The sequence below is a fragment of the Miniopterus natalensis genome, chromosome 21, assembly GCF_054644295.1.
Source record: "Miniopterus natalensis isolate mMinNat1 chromosome 21, mMinNat1.hap1, whole genome shotgun sequence".
NCBI classification, from domain to species: Eukaryota; Metazoa; Chordata; class Mammalia; order Chiroptera; family Miniopteridae; genus Miniopterus; species Miniopterus natalensis.
Window position 1 is genome coordinate 3,944,098 of NC_142101.1, and position 10,608 is coordinate 3,954,705.

Here is a 10,608-nt window from a genome sequence, read left to right on the forward strand (position 1 = left end):
GAACCACTGAAGTATTGGGCTGAAACAAACCTTAAAGACTCGCTTGCTTGCTCTGTTCTGTGTCCACAAATAGTAAGACCAGAAAACTATTTTTGTGGCACTCAGGTCATTAAACAATCCTTTTGTTTTCAATGAATTTTCTTTTCAAAGGAACCACCTTATGACTACTGACAAATGATTTGCCTAAGACTATTATTGGTCCCCTTTCTAACTTAATGTAAACTTGAGTTTGTGTGTGTGCCATGACCTACAGGGTATTATGCTAAGTGAAATAAGTCAGACAGACTAAGACAAATACAACATGTTTTCACTTATATGTGGAATCTAAAGAACAAAATAAACAAACAAAACAGAAACAGACTCATGGATACAGGGAACAAACTGATGGTTGCCAGATGAGAGAGGGGGCTGGGGGGCTGAGTGAAAATGATGAAGGGGTTAGAAAGTATAGATTGGTAACCACAAAATAGTCCCAGAGATGTAAAGTACAGCACAGGGAATATAGTCAATAATATTATAATAACCAGTTACGGTGCCAGATGGGTACTAGACTTATTGAGGGATCATTTCATAAATTAGATAAATGCTAACCACTATGCTGTACACCTGACTCTAATATAAAATGTTGAATGTCAACTATAATTGAGAAATTTTGAAAACAATAAAGGAAATACCCAAGTTAGTTCTCTCTGAACGTGACTGGTTACTAAGAGCAAAAGTCCAACTTCTCAATTCTAAAACACAGAAACAAAAGTGAAAAGCTACTCATAAAGAGTGCACAGCAAATATCTGTAAGAACAACTTATGAATAACTAATTGAAACCATCAGAGTGAATGTTTACATTTTCTGCAGGAAAATCTACACTGGAATTATGAACCACTCTCTTTCAGGCCAAGATCAGCTGGAACAGATATCCTAGGAGCAGGAACCAGTCTTCTGAAGAAGTCTGCTCTTGATTAACAGATTCTCTAGCTTAAGAAATTTCTGGGATCATTTCCAGGAGCACATATATAATTTACAGGGACTGCCTGCTCACTGCCAACAATGACTCCATTCTCCCAACCTCTATAATAAACACAGGAGACGCCAATTTGAGGGAGAAAAAGGCCATCTCCAATTTTCTACCAACGAAAGTCAATCCAGATTCATCTGCATGAAACAAGCCTGTACCCAGCTTACACAGTTTAAACATGAACTGAAATCTAGAATTCTGACCCTTTGTTAGTATAGATAATTAAGTCTATCTTATAAAAAAAATAATTGGCCTAAGACTAGTGGTTCCCTTTCGAACTGAATAATCTAGTGGATTTTATCACTTACTAGTTCAAGGCACACTGTGCTTGGTACTGAGAAATAAGGAAATAAATGAGATATGCTCTGGTCCTCAGGGAGTTCAGAAGCTGGTGTGTGCATCTGAGAGTGTACATATGGATTATTTAGGAAGAGAGGGCGGTGTGGATATTACACAGAATTCAGCCCAACTGGCAATACAGAAGTAGAAACACAGCATTAAGAAGCACAGAGAGACCTCAGTGCATTTGGAAAACAGCAGCCCAGAAGAGGAGCTTGTGAGACAGGCTTTAAGAGACAGAAACATTTCAGCAGGCAGCGTCCAGGACCATCACGCATCAGAGAGAACAGAGGCAAAGGAGTTAAGAGAAAAACTGACAGAGTTGGAGAGGACCTTCAAGAAATCTGAGTGGGGATGGGGGGGAGAAAAGAGTATTTATTTTGTAAGAACTTCAAAAACAATTCAGACTGGTTTACTGGATTTCAACTGCTCAACAATTTCAATATCTCACCCTATATGCAAATTTCCAGATAAGCCAGAAGAGAAAGGATAGCATGACAACAGCCTAATGGTTAAAACGGTCCATTCACCAGGGGCCTCAGTGACCACCGGACAGTCCAGCACCCCTGCTGGGAGCTGGGCAGCGGAAACTAGGCTGCCTGTCCCAGTGTCCTGGCTGCCACGTGATGTCGCGGCATTCATTTTCAGTACCGAAAAAAAGCTGGTAAGTTCAGGCACCAACGGGACAGCAGCTGGTAAAGGGTTCAATGTCATGTGGGAAATCAATACCCACTAAGGGGCTGCCTAGTTCCAGCCAGTACAAGTATCAGAGACCACAGGGAAAGAGCTAAATATTAAAACATTCAATATGTTCTTTTTAACGAGAATATTTTCACGACTGACACTTATCACAGTCATTTTTGCAAGAAGGATGCTCAACACCTGCCCTGGCCGGGTGGCTCAGTCTGTTACAGCATCATCCCGATGCGCCAAGGTTGCGGGTTCGATCTCCAGGCAGGGCACATATAGAGATTAATCAGTGAATGCATGAATAAGGGGAGCAACGAATCCAACTCCTTTCCCCCCTTCCCCCCTCATCTCCCTCTCTCTAAAATCCATAAATAAAAATTTTTTAGAAAGAATGCTCAACACTTGTCAAGTTAAACATAGATCTAAGCAGGGCTACAAAATGCATCCTGTTTTCTCAGCCACTGTGACACTTTTAATAATGTTACTTGGCATGAAATTATGATGAATAAACTGTAGTTATACATTGCTCAGCACCATTTCACAGAATAAGCCGAGGGACGTGGCACAAAGGAAAGAATTGGGGACCTGGAGCCAAACTCCGAGGTGTGAGAGGGAGCAGCTGCTGCTGACGAGCCTGCTCTTCAACACAGGAAGCATCCAGGCGCCACCCCTGGCCTCCAGGTTTCCATTTCCCATCTGTGCAAAGGATATGGCAGCCATAACCGTGCACGCTCTCATTGTGACAGGTGAGACCGTGCTTGTCACCAGACTCTACACGAGAAAGTGCTGCACAGATTACACTGACCGCCTTCTACTGATTTCCTAGCCCTAATGTCTCTGTTTCTCTCCTTCCCTCATTCCACACAATCTGATCTATCAACATAGCTTTAAGTCCCCAATGCACATCCCATGCCCCGTTTTCCCACCACCCTTGCTTCTGGTCTGAAACCCATCACTCAGCAGGCACTGTCCCACTGGTCTCTGCTGCTCTCCTGCTCTCTCAAACTCTCCAGTCCATGTGACAGCCACAGCAATCCTCCAAATATCTAAACCCATGGCATCGCTCGCCTCTCCCAGTGGCCTCCCTTCACTCCAGGGAAAGACCTCACCTCCCGACCCTGGTGGGCAGACCCCCCATGGCCTGGTCCCCATGAGATCTCCTAGGCCATCACCAGTCCCCGCAGCTACCTGCCTCCTGGCTGCTCCCTGAACACTCTGTAGGCACATTCCTAACCGGGGGCCCATGAATCACATGGTTCCTCCTTCCAGAACGTCCAAGAACTAAGTACTGCTCACTCCCTCATTTCATTCCCTCTGCTCAAATGTCACCCTCAGGAAGGCCGCCCCCCCACCCCCTGTGATGCCTGTGATGGGGAGTCCCAGCCTCATCAGCTCTGCCCTATTTCTCTGCTTCTCTTGTAGCTCTAGTTCTGCATTCGCATCAAAGTTTACTTGTTTACCTGTCCACTGGACTATAAGCATCACAGGCAAGGACTGCTCCAACCTTATGAACAATCATATCTCACTCATCTCGAAGAGTAGGGGAGCAATTAAAAATCTGCCTAATGAGTGGCAACGACATCTTTCATGTCCACTTCCATTCACCTGCTCCTCAGAAAACATCAGCATGGCCATAAATACCCTCAAGGCCCATAAATAACCTCAAGGCCCATAAATAACCACAATGCTCATAAATAACCTCAGCGCCTGGAGCAAACCGACCCTACACACAGCCTCAAAGGCTTGAACGCACCTTGGAATTTGAGGTGGACTCCAGGAAGCAGAGCCTGTTGCCGAATCCTTCCGCAGCCAAGCAGAGTTTCCGTGGCTCCTTGTGGGCAGCGGCCGTGCACTGCAGCACCACCTGGTCGTCCTGCGGGGACAGGGGGGACACATGAGGCATGGGACTACGTCTGAACCAGACCTGCAAGAATATACTTTAGTGCATTCCAAACACCAAAGAAAAATGTTAAAACAATTGTCAAAACAAACACAAAATTAATTCGTAGAGCACTTTTCCTGGGGGATGGAGTGGGGGGGGGGGGGGGCGGTGTCTGCCATTCAAGGCAATCAATTGACAGTTTTCTCACTGTCAATACTGACCCCAGAGGCGACGTCAGCCCTCTCACACACTGTCTCGGTCATCAAAAGCAGCACAGCAATGAATTATCTGACATATTCCTAGACATTAAGTATCATCAAGAATGGAACAGATGCTAATAGGCAGCACACACCTCATTCCAAAACCAACACAGGAAAATGGGTCAATAACAAAACTTCAGGGTTCCAATGGGCCAGAAAAGCCGTCTTTGCTGCCACCCCTCAGCCCTGACCATGACTGAAATGCCCCTGGTTTTGCTGAAACATGTACAGAGAGACGATCTGTTAGGTCAGTCACTGAAACCCGGTTTCCAATCAGCGAATTCAGCAAAGTTATAGGAGAAACTCCAGCAGGAAAGGAAGGTAAGTGGTACCCGCAGCAGGAGCCAGAGCAGGGAGGGTAGAATTAGTGGCTGCCAAACCCCCTCCCGGTCTGCCCAGTGCAGGTCAGTTGATCTAGGCAACGTGCAAATCCCTAAACCATGTGGAGACATAAAGTACCCTACACAGTGACTGACGTGCCAAAGGCACTAAAGAGACAATAAATGGCAGGTACCATTATCATTTTTTAACAAAGTATCTCACTTTAACAGATTCTAAGTGGTAAATTCCCAAAAACATCTAACCATTTATATTTTGACATTTCAACCTCCAAGAAACAGGACACTCAACAGAGTACAAAGAGAACAAATATATTCACTGACCCTTTTAGTTAGAATCAGAGGGAGAGGGGCATGTAAGTGTACCTGGCAGACCCTGGCATGGTCGCAGATGGCAATGGAGGTGAGGAGACATGGATACATGGAAGCAGAAAGCCAGTCTTCTGGGTTAACCTGAATGTATCACCTGGGAAAGTGCAGCTTTAATCGGCATTTAAAACCATCATCATGCACATTTGCTTTCTTCCTCTTAGGGTCACAGGGGCACCTAACAGCTTACAGCACCTGACACAGGCGAGTCCATTCTCTCACAATTACCACCCAACTATCCCTCCAGGTGCTCATTAATTTCCAGTGAACACTCCACTGTTACATTTACAAAGTCATTTACTAAAAAAAAAACAAAACAAAACAAAACTCATTATTTTCATATAATGAGTACATCTGAATATTAACTCATGTTCAGCGTGGCTACAATAAAAATAATGAGGTATTTTGTTGCTTATGTAATCTACAAGGCCAAAGCCATTCTGTGTTTTCCAAATGTGCGGCACATGGCAAGGAATGCACTTGTGACAGGCGCGTGCCTCACGAAACCAGGCTTCATCTCTGTCTCACCGGGGAACCAAGCGTGCAAACTACACTCCTGGGTAGGAAGGCTGGAGGCTAGCTAAATAAATTTAGTACATTTACATTAATGCACTAATTAAAGACAGCTTGGGAATGAGAATACGAGATGACAGAAGGTACAGACAGGGAGAAAGCAGCGCTACTCAGGTGCCTGGGGAAGAGAGAGGAACGTGTGTTTACCAAACTGCAGCACAGGCCAGTCCTGCATTAATTCAGGTAACTCCCACGACAGCCCTGAGACATACAGATGACCCACACACAGGTGAGGGAAACGGGCTCAGAGGAACCTGTGACTCACAGAAGGTTGATGACACCCATTTCCAGGCACTGGTCATCCACCTGATTTACCTGAATCTAGAAGCCCTCGGCCCTGTGCTGCTTCTAGAGGCTCAGCTGGTTTTTACTGTGTTTGTCATCAGAAGAAGTACTCCATCATTGACATGCGACCCACCACCTGTGGGTCTTGCTAAAATGCAGATTCTGACTCAGGGGGTCTTGGGTGAGGTTGATGCTGCACTTCTAACAAGTGCTCAGTATGAGGGACCCAGAAGCAGATGCAGAGAGGATGTGGACCCCAGGAGAGATGGGACTAGTCTTTCGTGAGAGTTCAGAGCAATCAATAGAGCTGAGGATTGAAATAAGTCCAGGTACTTTGGAGAGAACCCGAAATGAGAGCACGTGGAGATGCTCAGATAGTGGACATACCAACCATTCAGGGAAAGGAACAAGTATAAATAAGTACTGAACTCCCCCTTGAATGAACCAACTCACTGGTGGGAAGCTCCCCTCCATTTGAGTGTCCACATGGTGACGGATGCCTGGCCAGGGGAGAGGCCATGGCTACAACTCTGGACCATGAGTTCAGCTCAGAATGATGCAACCAGCCTGGTGCACTACAGGACTGGCCATTTCCCTGGGAGCTGTTTTTACCTGACATTCCAGTAACATGGAGCTATCCCCCCCAACGTGCACGCAAGTCCACGAAGAACATTTCCCATGCAAAGTTCCACGATTTCCTATTTATTAATATGTGGGAACTTAAGGGTTTTCCATGTTTATTCCCTCAACAGATTAAGCTGGGGGAACAAAGCACCCTATCACCTCCCGTGCTATGAAGACCCCACAGCACATCCACCCAGCTGGTTACGGCTTATCACACAGCAACCTCTCACTGCACCCACGACTCCATATCTGCAGGTGGTGGACACGCCACAGAAGTGAACGAAGCAACGGTCAGAGTGGTTGGCACAGTGGCTGGACACTGATAAAAGGGGTAGGAGTTAGCTATCACTGTTCTTTTTCTGTATTTCCTTCATGCACCAAGGGCTTGGAGCTCAAGCTCTACAGCAAAAAGCATTTGAAAACCATGTGACAGACGCCACCCACCCCACTCCAGACAGCAATTCCAGACACTGAAGTCTGGCCTCCCAGACTAGGACACAATTCACACTGTCTATCCTGCAGAGTAGCAGTCCAGGGTTAAAACTCTCGAATGGCTATGACAGCAGGACACAAGCTGGAGGGTAAAGATTTAGGAAGTCGCCTCAAACGTGTGCACTCAGATCTGCATTCTGAGCTGTGCTGCTCTGAGATCTGGGGTGTTTTTCTAAATAGAATCTCTCATATCACATTTACGAAGATAATGTCTTCAAAAGCACAATAATCAGCCACAATATCATCATAATAAAATATGTAGGCCTGGCCTGGTGGGTCAGTTTGGAAAAGCACAGTGTGCCCGGGTGGCCCAGGACCCGCTGGCACTCATGTTTACCCTCAAAACACCAGTATGAAGAAACATGAGTCTGGGGAGGGAGGTCCAAGATGGCTGTTGGTATCGCACTATTAGAATTTCCCAAGCCTAAGAGCAGAACTCATGTCCAACTACATCACAGGTACTGTCAAACCTTCACTAGAAGCTAGAAGCCCCGAGGAAGGGGAAAGCCATTCCCCACCAGGTACCAAGAACCTGAGGGAAGAGACTAGTGAGAGCAAAAGGCAGGATCCTGCTGCCAAACAGAAGAGGTTCAGGGTGTGTCCAGGAGCCTGAGGAACCAGAGCCTGTCTGGTCTGTTTGTTAGGTGCCAGCCCAGGCGCCGGCGCCGCCTCCACAGTGACACCTTCTGAAAGATGCTACAAATGCCACAGTGACGGAAGCACAGTAACCCGGGATGGAGCGGGCAGCGTCCTCCCGTGGCGCTGGCACCCCCTCCATGGTGCCTGCCCATAGCCACTCACAACCTCTCACTCTGTCTGCTCTGCAGGAAGCTCCTCTTCACATTTCAAATACCTGACTTACTAAAAAATAAAAAAAAGAGCACGGTCCTTAACCATTAGGCATTACAAAATGGGAAATGCCAACACAACACCCCCAGGTCCAGGCCAGGAGTGCAGCACTGACCTCTGATGTGGGAAAGAAACCACGTGCACACTGACCTGCCCAGGAAAGGCCACTCCAGTGAGTCACAGGACAGACAGAAGAGCATCCCCTCTGGTTCATGACCCAGACACTCCGCAAGTGCCTCAATCACGAGCCAGGTAAGCAACCAGATACTAATTCCACTTCTGAATCTATCTGCAGTAAAGCAAATGCTAAAGAATCTTCTCTGTGGGAAACTGATAGTATATGTGACTAAATCAAATACCGGTGTTATTAGCAAAATGGTTGAGAGGCCCTGAGAATCCTCCTCTTTTTTTTTTTTTTTTTTAAAGAGACTAAAGGGACTTATACTTTGTTCCATCTGTGAAACTCCAGAGAGCAAGTATGGGACAAGCATTCCACTAGGCATCAAAGGCCCTCCCCTAGGCATGGTGGATTTACAAACTCCAGCTCCACATCACTGTCTGGCTTAAGTCTCTTCCTCTTCTTCTTCCTCCTCCTCCTCCTCCTGGGAGCTGAAGGTGCCGTTGGGCAGGCTGTAGACGCAGATGACCTGCTTGTTGGGGTCTTTGAGGATAAGGTACTTGCCCTCCTCCAGCTTCATGCAGATGTCGATGATGCAGTGCAGGATGCCCCAGGCGTTCTCTATGCTCAGGTTGATCTGGCTGGCAAACTAATTGGAATTGAACTGCTGGGTGCCCAGGATGATGTGGCCTGAGGAGTCTTTCACATGGTATCGGGACACGTAACTGAGCTTGAGGTACTCGGATCCAGCCAGCAAAGCGCATCAGGTCCATCGGGTCAACTTGTAGCTGTTGTTCTTCAGCTCAGTGGCAATGACAGCCCCTCGCTGAGAGTCCAGCTTCTGACGCCAGTCAACGCCATTACAGTGCCTGGAGTCCCACTCCTTGAGGGTCTTGATGTTGATAAAGGACACTTCCCCATTGGCTCCTGTCATGACACCATCATGCTCACAATGGACAATCAGGTCAATGTCATCTCCAAGCTTCCACCTGCGACACCGGTATGCGACAGAGGCGATTTCATTCTTATCCATGTCGTCCTCCACAAATGGGTTTGGGTTGGGGAAGTTGTATCTTTCTTTCCCCATCCTCAGGCACTGCTGGGAGAAGTTGTGGTTGACGTAGGTTGCTTCCATGCCAGGTTACAGGGCGAGTTGAAGGAATTACCTTCACCCTGAGGGGGCTCATTGGCCGTCTCACTCACTGCCAGGAGGTCAAAGTCAGAGTTATCCCTCTTGTCAAAGAAGAGCTTGGAACCGACTCTCTGGGCGACAGTGTCCCAGGAATAGACGGAGCGGGTGTGGCCAGAATGGCGTCAGTGGCAAACACATTCCCCTGGGTTTTTGCCAGCTTTCGGATGCCAGGGTCTGCGGCGGTGACGGTGTGGAGGATGCGCTGGACGCTCCGCAGGGGCTTCTCGCTCCTCGCGGTGATGCGCTGAAAGGCTTAGTCCCAGCATTCCAGGGCCCACAACACTCAGTGTCCTGGGCGCTGAGCCTTCCAAGCAGCGCATCTTCACTGACTGAGGAGAGTCCATTTCTTCCTTCACCTCCCAGTCACTACGAACTTCAACCGAGGGGTCTCGGGGTTTCTGTGATCTCTGGTCCCATTTCTGCCTCACTCCAAGTTGTTTCTGAAATTCTTTCTCAGTCGTATGCGCCCTCTCTCTTTCTGCTCGGCGCGCTCAGGCAGGGTCTGCAGATTGAACTGCAACATGTCCCGTCCATCTTTGTCTCCGCGGAGGCTCCGCTGGCGGGCGGTCTCTGCGGCGCGGCGTCCACCAGCCGGGAGCTCGTCTCGTCCTCCTCGTGGAAGCAAGCGCGCTGGCTTCCGCCGCCCAAGGGAGAGGAGGACTTGTTCGCGCACCCCTTATCTCGGTCTGGGGTACCCGTCAGTCTGCAGCCTTTCCTGGCCGATCTCCTTTGCCGAATGGCCGGCAGGGCATATCCCGAAACTGCTCGGGCACCGCACAGGGACCCCATCCTGAGGGGTTGTCCTGCATCGCGGGTGTCAGGAACTCTGCCATCTTCTAAAACCTGCAAGGGCCTCGGCCGGCCGGATGGCGACAGATAGTCTGGGCCAGAGAGGCCGGGCCAGAGAGCTCGCAATCGCCCGCACTCAGAGAAGCCGGAAAGGAAGGAGTGCGCGCGCAGCCCCGGCGCCGTAAATCCGACCCACGCTGTCGTAAACTGCTCTCCCGCTTCCTTTGGCTCCGGCGGCGGAACGCGAGTCGTAAAGTGAAGGCACCTCGGGAACTTGTCACGGCTCTTGGCGAGGTGGCCTCATTAGTCTTCTAGGCGCCGAGACACAAGAAGGGTGTCTACAGTTACGTCACGCGGCATTGGGCGACGCCGCAGGAGGGCGTCAGGTCTACTGAACCGCGGCGTCCGTGCGTGAAAGCTGGCGGGGGCGGGGCCGGCGGGCGGCCGTCCCTCCTCCCGGTACACATCCCGCAACCTCCACAGCGTCCGAGCAGCAGCAGCGAGGCCCACCTGGGGGCGCCTGCTCAAACCCGTGTCCTGGTTCAAGGCTTTCTCCAACGGAAGCAACACACCAGCGTCTTCCAGGAGGGCGAAGGGTGCAGGGGTGGTCCGCGTGGGAGGTGGACCCGGCGGCTCCGCCTCCGAGGCGAGCGGGCGCGTCTCCAGCGCACTCGGAGGAGGCCGCGGAAGGGCCGGGCCTCCAGCCTGAGGCGTCCTGGCCCCGAGGCGCTGCAGCCTGAGGCGTCCCGGCCCTGAGGCGTCCGGCCCTGAGGCGTCCGGCCCTGAGGCGCTGCA

General features: G+C 49.5%; 1 pseudogene; it reads right to left on the reverse strand.

The window, feature by feature from the left end:
- Window positions 1-8,277: 8,277 nt before the first annotated feature.
- LOC107527208 (eukaryotic translation initiation factor 3 subunit D pseudogene) lies at window positions 8,278-9,912 on the reverse strand (annotated as a pseudogene).
- Window positions 9,913-10,608: the final 696 nt, after the last annotated feature.